The following is an 11,711-nucleotide window of genomic DNA, read 5'->3' as shown; positions in this document are numbered from 1 at the left end:
CGTGCGCGAGTCCTCCGCAAGGAGACTCGTCCACCCACCGCATTTAATGTGGGTGGTTGAGGCATGCTCTGTCGCCGCGGCATGCGGGATAGTCTTTGTCAGGCCTCACTGTGCACTGCGTATTACCAAGGTGCACAGTGCAGCCGCCTGTGCCGCGCCCGCGCAGAGCCCGTCTGCCGCATTTAATGGATACGACGGCACGACACTTTTCCATCATGCCGCCTACGCCGCAAGCTACACAGCCCGCTTAAGCTACGTGGCAGGCGACGCCACTAGCTACGTCAGGTTCCGTCCCGACAAGACAGCACCAGGACATGATGGACGAAGGGCTCCGGAAGCAGGCAAGGGAACCCAGAGAGAGATCTCCTTTGCCTGCAATGCCATAAAGTATGAACAGTACGTTATTTTATACTACATCGTTGGACCCACCTGTCGGGGAACCAACAGCTGTGTACGCGCCCCTTTGAGATATAAAAGGGAGGCGCTCGCTGTGCACAGGACATCTTCAGACAGACACAAGCTCTCGCAACTCTCACACTCTCATGGGAAGGCAATACATCACACAGTGGATGTAGGGTATTACGCTCCGGCGGCCCGAACCACTCTAAATCTTGCTGTGTTCATCGTGTTCTTGAGCGAGATCGATCTAGACTAGCTAACCCCCGAGTATACACCCTCTGGGCTAGGGCGGGTGCCTTCCGCCACCCAGCTGTGGTTTGTAGCACCACGACAAGATCCAGTGAGCAAAAGGGTGGCGACGGTGAACTGTCATCCCATCCATGATCACGTACTCTAGCTCGCAGATGAAGAAGTCGACAAGGTCAAAGTCTCGACCTGTCATGATGTACAGTAATAGCCACTGTTGCAGAGCTGTGATCCCCTCATTGTAGCCTATCCTGAACAGCAGACTCTTCCTCAGAGCAAGATGTATAGTGTGTGCCACGAGAGTCAGCCTGTCCGGAGTCCTAGGAGTGCCAGGCAAAAATGGCTGCTGGAAAAGCACACTGACCTCCTCGTCAGACGGAAAGTGGGTCTCGTGAGGGCAACGAGGGGGCACCGTGTTGCCATAAGTCTGATAGTGCAAGTAGTGGGGCTCCTCGGCAATCCGAACTCTAAGCAGGGTAGCCAATCTGGCGCGAGTCAAATGATAGTGCCTCTCCTGGAACATGAAATCAATAAACTGCCTGTCCTCCTCCACAAACAAGGTAGCGTAGAACACGCGTACCCACTCGCGGATGTATCTGGACCTCTCACTGAGTAGTGCCGGCAGCCCATCATAGTGATCGAAGAAGGGGAGTACTGGAACTCCACCGGCTGCCACACGCATAGCCACCCAGTGAAGCATCTTGTGCTCACTGATCTTGATGTCCATCTGGCAATAAGCGTGGTAAAAGAACTCCTGGAGCAGAGTGTGAAAGCGACGGTCAACTCCAATATCCCTCTGCTCAGGAAACCACGTCTCAGGGGTGACATATCTCAACCTCTTGACCCTAGGTCCTGGAATACCCCTGAGATCTAATAACTCAACCTCGGGCAGCTCCTCACCACTGTCCTGACCTCCTGCCTCGGTGCCACTGCCGGTGTGCTGCTGCTGTGCACGGCCTGCTCCCCTCTGAGTACCACCACCTCGAGTCCGGGGTCCAGAGCGGGGCTGAGGTGTGGTCTGGGTGACCTCTAAGAATGGCAATGGGTCGGGTTCGGATCGGGTGGAGTCTCCGTGCACCCAAAACCGAAACCCGAAATCGAAACCCGAACCCGAACCCGAAACCGATTCGGGTGGAAATCCATCACCAAAACCAAACCCGCGGATATCCGAAACCCGAATGGATACCCAAAACCCGCAGATAAATATACACATATTCACATGTATAAACAAGAGGCAACAAATAATAAATATTTTCATGACTCAACTTTCAATAAATTTAATAGTCTAAGTAAACAAATTATCATTAACATATTATAAAACATGAGTTTTAATTCCAAATAATTTATTTCGGATATCTATTGGATATCCACGGGTGGAAACCAAAACCCGAAACCGAACCCGAAACCAAACCCAAACCCGAACCTAAAAACCGTGGGCGAAAAACCAACACCAAACCCGAAACCCGAAAAACCGAAACCCGCGGATATCCGCACCGAACCCGATCCGCTGCCATCTCTAGTGACCTCAGGCTGACGAGTATGCCCTGAGCGGCGTAACTACTGCTGTGGCTCCCCCTGAGCCTGAGGATCCCTGATCCTGAGTGAACCCTGCCTGTCTGCTGCATCTGCAACTGCCTCTGCTCTCTCACTCGCTCTCGGTACTCATGAGTGCGCTTCTTCTTCTGCTGCACCACCTGCTTGCCCTTACCCTTCTTGTCACCTGCCATATGTCAAAGAGAGTCGGTGGAAGATAATAGAGTGAGACAAAGAATTATGCATATACGAGATATATACTAGAGGTGAGAATGTCCTTAAGCAAAGCATGGATTTGATTGAGTCTAAAATATGAGCCTCTAGTGGACAACTGCCGACATATCACACTAAAAGATATATGAAAAGAAGTGTCAAGGGCAAGGTGAGTTGTGCAAGGCAAGAGTACTCTATGAACATGTGTGTAAAAGATGAGAAAACGAAGACGTAACACATGTATAGGTCATTCAGGTCATACCCTTGCAGAGCAGTGAAGGAACCGTGAAGGAATCAAAGAAAATGCCTAAGGGGCAATTCCTCGAACACCTTGAGGGCGCTTGAGCAAGAGGTGTAAAGGATGGGCAGAGATTAGGCTGCTACGCGTGGAGGACAGAGGAAGGAAATGTCCTCGCGCGAAGTATGGTGGTGTCGTGTGAGGAAGGCGCGGCGGAGCTGCAGGCGAATGGCGGTGCAGAGGATGAGCGGCGGCGCTAGCGTGGGCGATGGCACGCGGGATCCTTGTGGGGTGTGGGCGCGCGGTGCTGCCGCGGCGGCGAACGGAGCGTACGAGCTAGGAGCAGCGGCGGTGTAGCGGCGTACGGGCGAAGACGCGGCGAGCGGAGTCTAGTGCGGGGGCGGCGGTTCGCGAGGAAGAAGAAAGAGGACGTGAAACTGACGAGCCGGGCCCGCAAGAAGATAGGTGAAAAGGTGAGCGCGGGCCATCAAACCCTAAAGCAACGGATAGACCGACGGTGCATAGAATGGAGCATCGGTGTATGCACCGGAGTAACTTTGACCGGATTTGAACGAGTTTGAAACTTGGTCAACAGAGAGGCATCGGAAGATCCGCCACATGGTCATCGGAGTATCCGATGGGCGTCGGTGCAACTGCAGGAGGAAGGTCCAGAGACGCTGCAAGGGCCAAAACTCCACGCAGTAGCACCGGAAGAACCGATGCAGGGGCGTCGGTTACCGGTGGCCATCCGCCAACCATCGGATGCACCGGTGGCCATCGGTTTAACTGTCGGAGTTTTGTCTAGAGATGATGCAGAAAACGAGCCACGGAAATTTAAGCACCGGTTGAACCGATGCAGGAGAAAACAGGGCGTCGGTTTAACCGGTGGTTAAGAGAATTTGCTGCAGAACTACAAACTCTACTTCTGATCCAAATATCGAAAACCAAAGCCATAAACACTCAATTTGGACCATTTTCGAGAGACAACCTCACCCCTCAAACACTCATACTTATAGTGCTCGCAAGCTTTTATATAAACTTAGGCAAATTAAGATCCAAGCGAGGTTTAAATACAAAAACCAAATGTATGAGCCACTTTGCCTATGAACTTAGAGATTTAAACTTTAAGTTCGATAGGACGTGGCTCAATAGGCATGGAAGCGCAACATTGATCTTATCACTCTTGTAGAGTTGATATATCATATTTAGCATGAATATCTTTCTCGAAGTGTGATTTGCTCCCTTGTGATGCTACTAACGTGATGCAATGCCAATGCAAAGCTAGAAATTAAACATGAATGCATTCTATATGACAAGCACATACATTGCAAGAATTTAAATCTATCTTGTCAAGTTTGAACCCTTGGCAAGCTTCTTCATGATGAACCATTCTTCATGCCATGAGTGAAACCGAAGACCACCGGCTCATGCAAGATCCATGTTCATCACTATCTTGACAAGGTTAGACAAGCCCCTAGCATTTGTACATATGAAATGCATCTATATGACAAGACAATTACATGACGTTAGAAGCATCTAGAATGTTAAGCTCACTTCGCAACCTACAAAAGATACTCTCATCTAGAGGTTTGGTGAAGATATCCACCAATTGATCTTCAGAACGAACACCACAAAGTAGTATGTCATTCCTTGCCACATGATCTTTTAGAAAGTGATGGCGAATATCTATGTGCTTGGTGCGAGAGTGTTGAACCGGGTTATTAGCAATTTTAATGGCACTCTCGTTATCACAAAGGAGCGGGATCCTATCTAATATTACACCATAGTCCAAGAGGCATTGCTTCATATAGAGGATTTGAGCACAACAAGCCCCGACGGCAATATATTCCGCCTCCGCGGTTGACAAGGCCACAAAATTTTGTTTCTTTGACGACCAGGAGACTAAGGAACGCCCTAGCAAGTGGCACCCACCCGAAGTGCTCTTGCCATCCACACGACATCCGGCAAAGTCCGAATCAGAGTATCCCAAGAGTGTAAAACTAGCACCTTTGGGGTACCACAAGCCTATGCAAGGCGTATGCTTGAGATATCTAAGGATCCGCTTAACGGCACTAAGGTGTGATTCCTTAGGATTAGCTTGAAAACAGGCACACATGCATACGCTAAACATGATATCGGACCTAGATGCGGTTAGGTAAAGAAGTGACCCAATCGTGGAACGATAGAGAGTTTGGTCAACCGATTTACCTCCCTCATCCAAGTCAAGATGTCCATTAGTTGGCGTTGGAGTCTTGATCGGCTTACAATCATCCATCTTGAATTTCTTGAGATTATTCTTTGTATACTTTTCTTGATGGATGAAAGTCCCTTCCTTCAATTGCTTGATTTGAAACCAAAGGAAGAAATTGAGCTCACCGATCATGGACATCTCGAATTCCCTAGCCATCATTTCTCCAAATTCTTTGCAAAGAGTGGGGTTAGTTGAACCAAAAATAAAATCATCAACATAGATTTGACATACGAATAGCTCTTCATTGATGATTCTTGTGAATAGAGTTGCATCCACCCCCCGATCTTGAAGCCCTTGTTGAGAAGGAAGTCACGAAGGTGTTCCTACCAAGCCCATGGCGATTGCTTGAGCCCGTAGAGCGCCTTGTGCAACCTATAAACATGATTAGGATATCTAGGATCCTCAAATCCGAGAGGTTGTTCAACAAACACCAACTAATTAATAAAGCCATTTAAGAATGCACTCTTCACATCCATTTGAAAGAGTTTCATATTGTTTGTGATGTGAAGCGTACGCTAAAAGGATACGGATGGCTTCAAATCTTGCAGCGGGGCCAAATGTTTCACCAAAATCCAACCCTTCAACTTGTGCAAAGCCCTTTGCCGCAAGTCTTGCCTTGTTGCGAACCACTACACCATGCTCATCTTGTTTGTTGCGGAAGACCCACTTAGTACCAATGACATTCTTGTCTTGAGGACGTTCTTCAAGAACCCAAACTTTATTGCGAGTGAAGTTGTTGAACTCTTCTTGTATGGCCATCACCCAATCCGGGTCCTCAATAGCCTCATCTACATTTGTGGGTTCCAAACAAGAAACAAACGAGTAATGTTCACAAAAAGAGGCATATTGATGTCTACGAGTTCTTACTCCACCGGAGGGGTCACCCATGACCAAGTCAATGGGATGATTCCTTGAAGTTCTTGTGAGCCTCTCTTGTGATTGAGACGATGAATCTTCTAGTGGTTCGACATCTTGGGCTTGAGCTTGGGCTTGTTCACTTGTGATGTGTGTGTCATCAAATGGAAGTTGTTCTTCAACCACTTGTTCATCTTGGGTGTTATGAGGAGGATGTGAGGCGCCATCTTCTTCATCGGATGACTCATAATGGTGATGTGATGGTATACTCTTCTCTTCAACCTTGGAGTCATCCTTGGAAGTGGCTTTAACTTGAGTGGATGAACTTGGTAGCTCCTTAACTTCCTCTTTTGGCTTGACTTGCCCAGTGGCTATGTTCTTCATGACTTCCCTTAGTGGTTCATCACCTACATCATCACAAGAAAATTCTTCCCCTTGGGAGCCATTAGTCTCATCAAACTCCACATCATAAGTTTCTTCAATTATGCGTGTGGCATTATTGAATACTCGATATGCTTTGGAGTTTGATGAGTAACCAACAAGAAAACCAACATCACATCTACTTTCAAACTTGCCTAGGTGCTTCCTTTTTTTTGTAGATGTAGCATTTGCAACCAAAGACCCGAAAGTATGAAATGTTGGGCTTCCTCCCAATGAGAAGTTCATAGGGCGTCTTCTTTAAGAAGCGGTGAAGATAGACCCGGTTGGATGCATGACATGCGGTGTTGATGGCTTCCGCCCAAAATCTTTGTGAGATGCCATAATCATCCAACATTGCTCTTGCAAGAGTGATCAAGGTCCTATTCTTCCTCTTCACCACTCCATTTTGTTGGAGTGTGTAAGTTGATGAGAATTCATGCTTGATGCCAATGTCATTGCAAAACTCTTCAACTTGAGTGTATCTAAACTCCGTTTCATTGTCACTCCGGACCTTCACAACACTTGACTAAAATTTATTTTGAGCTTTCTTGACAAAAGTCTTGAAGATTCCCCATAGTTTTGCTCTTGTCCTCTAAAAAGAAAGTCCAAATATATCTATAGTAATCATCAACAATTACAAGACAATAGAGATTACCGCCAAGACTTTTGTAGGTGGTTGGCCCAAAGAGATCCATGTGTAGTAGCTCCAAACTTTTTGATGTTGACAAATAAGCCTTAATGGGATGTGATGATGCAAATTGCTTCCCGGCTTGACAAGCACTACACAATTTGTTTTTGTTAAATGTAACATCTTTGACACCAACCACCATAACTCGTTTGAAGGCCTTCTTGAGTTGGCTCATGCCAATATGAGCAATACGGCGATGCCAAAGCCAACCCATGGAGTTCTTGGAGAAGAGACATGTCGCAAAGCTTGCATCATTAGATGAGAAATCAACAAGATAAATGTTACCATGTCGAAATCCTTTGAATATTAAGCTCTTATCCTCCTTTCTTGTCACTACAACCTTACTACCACTAAAGGTGCATATTAGTCATAAATCACAAAGTTGAGCAATAGATAATAAATTGAAACTAACCGACTCAACAAGCAACACATTAGAGATAGAAAGATTCTTGGTAATGGCTACCTTATCCAAATCTAACACTTTTCCTTTTGAGTTATCACCAAAGGTGACATGTTCATGATCGCCCACATTTTCATCTAGTGAGGTGAACATCTTTACATAGCCGGTCATGTGTTGTGTACATCTGCTATCAAGCACCCAATACTTGCCACCGGCTTTGTAGTTCACCTACACACAAATGAATCACTTTTGAAATTTGGGAACCCAAGCAAGTTTGGATTCTTTGACATGAGTTACTAAAGTTTTAGGAACCCATAGTTGTCGTGGTAGCTTTCCCTTCATGTGAGTGCCAATGAACTTTGCCTCAACCTTGCCACTTTTAAGCTTGCTTAACAAGACATGATGTTCATTGAATTGAGACTTGTAATTAGGAGGCAAGGTAGGAGGTGGGCGAGTAGGAATTGGACACTCCCTTGTATGATGCCCGGTGATTTGAAAATATTGGCAATATAAGCCAACTTGCTTGTTGAAGCATGCCTTGAGCTCCGGCGACTTGGCACAATTTTCCGGAGACTTGGGAAATGATCCAAGTCCATTTGTCCCAAAGTGCCTTGTATTGTGAAAGAGAATCTCCTTATGCAAGTATTCTCCCCTTGTCACATTTAACATGCATTTGGTCGTGCTTTCAAGTTCCTCCTCAAGTTGTTTCTCCCTATCATGGTTAGTCTTTGAACAAGAAGGAGAAGTATGATGACAAATAGTAGAGTGAGACAACTCCACAAGATCATCACAAGAAGTAGATATATTGACTTTAATGATTTTTTTGAGTTTCTTTTAGTTCTTCATCAAAGGCATCAAAGGTAAGGTCAAGTTTTGATACTTCATACTTAAGTTGGCATAATGAAGCTTAAGGTAACATTCAATTCATTGTGCTTAGCAAGTAACTTGTCATGCTCGTTTCTAAGTTACTTGCTAGAAACAATATATGTATCATGAGTTTCTACTATCTCATTGTGTCTAATAAGCAACTCATTATTCGAGGCCTTAAGCATAACATATTCATTTTTAAGAACTTTGAATTTAGATTTATACTTCTTGATCACTTGTTGGTACTCATCTAGGATGGTTTGCACTTCATTAGGAGATAAACCGTGTTTACTTTCATCACTAGAGGAGTTGTCATCATCACTCACCTTAGAGTTACCTCTTGCCATGAGACACATGAGTGGTGGAGGTAGAGGTGGCTCATCATCACCGTCATCATGCATGGCAATCCCCACTATCTTCTTCTTGGATTCATCATCACTTGAATCTTCATTTGTGAATTCCCCATCAGTGATCCATTCTCCAAGAAAAGTCTTGATATATTCTTTTCTCTTGACATACCTTTTCTTCTTGAAGTTCTTCTTCTCATGGCTTTTCTTTGAGTGCTTGTTATGATTGTCATCATCATCTTGCTTCTTGTTGAGCTTTGAGGGTTCAGGACAATCATAGGAGAGATGCCCATATTTGCCACAATTATAGCACATCTTCTTGACATTGTTATTGCTTTTCCGGGTACGGAATTTGTTCTTCTTTGGATCATAGTTGTACCCTTTCTTATTTAATCTTGACATCATCTTGGAGGTCTTTCTCATGAGGAGTGCAAGCTCAACATCACCATCCTCATCACTTGAATCTTCACTAGCTTCATCATCACTTGAGCTTGGTGAGGGAGCCTTGCACTTGTTTTTCTTTTTGGACTTGTGATCACTCTTAGCTTTAAGTGCAAGATTCTTCTTGGTATTTGGAGGATCAACTTCACTCATGAGAAACATCTCATGAGACCGAATTTTTCCAATGACCCCACCAACTTCAAGTGTTGCAAGATCCTTCTCATAAAGCAATGCGGTGATAATGTTGTAATTGGGCTTGTGTAGAGAATGTAGGACCTTCTGGATGATGTCACTAGTAGTCAAATGAGAAATTTCAAGAGCATTAATGTCCTTAACAAGTACATTCAATCTAGTATACATTTGTTCAACTAACTCATTGGGGAACATTTAGAAATCATTGAGTTTTTCCTTAAGAATTTGATACTTCTCCTCACGAAGCTTTGTAGACCCAACATGAATGGTCTCAAGCTCTTTCCAAACTTCGTGAGCCGTTTTCTTGCTATGGACACACGCAAAGATGTCCTCACTAAGAGCATAAAATAAAGCATTCTTGGCTCTAGCATGGTACTTAATTTGGTCTTCACTCCAATCACCAACAATAGGTTTTTCGGTGACCTCCTAACATATGACATGGAGAGCCTCTAGGTAACCCGTAATGCGGGCTTTCCAATAGCTATAGTTTCTCCCATCAAGTTTGGGCAGTCAACTACTCCCCGGGGCCATCTCTAGGATTTTAAGCCTATGAAAAGAGAGTCTAAGCTCTGATACCAATTGAAAGGATCGAGACCCAAGAAGAGGGGTTTGAATTGGGCAGTTTTCAAATTTCTAGAGAGTCCTTAACCTAGACTAGTATTGCCCAATCTACAAATTTGAAATCTACTGACTAGAGCACACTTGCAAAGGGTACTTAGGTAGGAGAACATACTAACATGATCATCTTTTCTAGGAAGAACCACACTAGCAAGAACAAGTTCTAGTCAAGAGATCAAACTATCATGCCATTGTCCTAGTCAAACAAAAAGCAACAAAAAGCAAGATCGCAATAAAGAAAAGTTAATGCTTGAATGTAAATACGAAGGACACGAGACAACTGGATTTTTTCCCGTGGTATCGAGGAGTTGACGCTCCCCCCTAATCCACGTTGGAGTACCCACACAAGGGTATCGCTCCCTTGCTTCCCCAAGTAGCAAGTGATCAATAAGAATGCTCCTTCTCCATCTCTGAAACGGCGAGTTTCACACCGTATACAAACTTCTTGTCTTGGGGCTCCCACAAACTCCAAAAGCTCACCAAGAACCTCCCGATCACCGAGACCGGCTAGGTGCCGTCAAACACCAAAAGTAACAAGCTCATAAGCCTTCACTTGACCTACACTCAGTTGGCCCTAACTCAAGCACACTTGCTACACTTGCAAAGGTTGAATTCTTCAAGGTTGAAGCACAATTAATGCACTAGATCTTCACTCTTTTACTCAAAGCACTCTCTCTTCTTCTCAAGGGTAGCCTCAGGTATTCAATGCGTCAAAGGCAGTTCAAATGAGCCAGGGGGTGCCCTTATATAGAGTGGAGAGGTTCACATAGTCGTTGGAAGTCCACTGCAGAAAAATCGTGACCATCGGAAGAACCGACGGGTGAGAAATTGAAGGCGTCGGTTCAACCGGTCTCTCTGTGTCCAAATAGTAGCCGTTAGGGGTTCTGACACGGTATCTTGGTTTGCGTCATTGCACCGGTGCATGCTCCAAAGAGGCATCGATTCAACCGGTGTTGAAGAAGTTCTCACGTCCACTCAAACAAGCTCTTTGGAACATAGTACATCCAATGCACCGATGGTTGATTCTGAAGCGTCGGTTCAACCGGTGCTAAAGGCGAATCACAGTCACCAAAACATTCTTTCTAGAACAAAGTATGTCCATTGCATCGGTGCTTATTTTTTTTACCATCGATTCAACCAGTGCTATAGAGATTGTTGACTTGATTTCTGCTTGGATCCAGAGAGATAGACCGACAGGGCGTCGGAACTTCCGCCAAGAATCGGATGCTCCGATGCTAGGGGCATCGGTTAAACCGGTGCTGCTGTTTTTCTTCATTTTCAAATGAATTGACTTGGATTTAAATATAACTTCGATTGTTTCTTTTTTCAAGTATTGTGTTAACTTCTATTGACCATCTTGGGCTGTTTGTGAGCGAGTGTGCAAGATTTCTAAGACCAACTCAATTTTGGTCAAGCTATTAACTCATGAACCCTTCTTAATAGTACGGTCAAGAACTAAAAACTACAAATTCTAGTTAAATCAAATGTCCTTCATCTCTTTGTGACACTTGAGACTAGAAAGATCCTTAATTTTTTAAAATTAAGTCCTTGGCACACATGATTGTTGCGAATTGAGGTGTCTCCTTTCACATTTCATATGAGACTAAACTAATCGCTAATTTTTCCTTCAAAAACACACGTTAGTCACATACAATTGTCATTAATCACCAAAACTTACCATTAGCATTTATCGACCTAGATGCGCTTCAGTATGCAACGAACGCACTGCTGCAGCACATGCAATGCACCGTATGCGTGCCAGCGAGCCAGCGATTCAATCGTACGATGCACAGGGCTGGATATATCTGGATGATTATTCGAGCCATCAATAAATGTTCACGTTAGTCCAGTGCGAAATATGCTTTACTTTTTTTTGTTACAGTAAATGCAGGATGCTGGAGGGAGCCTGCGGTTGAGCAGTGTCACCAAAAAACGAAGTTACTTCTTCAGAGAAAAGGTAGGTCGCGGGCGAGAGAAGGCGTCCATGGACCAGTGTTAAATTT

Source organism: Panicum virgatum, chromosome 5K (assembly GCF_016808335.1).
Source record: "Panicum virgatum strain AP13 chromosome 5K, P.virgatum_v5, whole genome shotgun sequence".
Lineage (NCBI taxonomy): Eukaryota > Viridiplantae > Streptophyta > Magnoliopsida > Poales > Poaceae > Panicum > Panicum virgatum.
The sequence above is the reverse complement of the archived record's forward strand: the minus strand, read 5'-3'. Positions refer to the sequence as shown.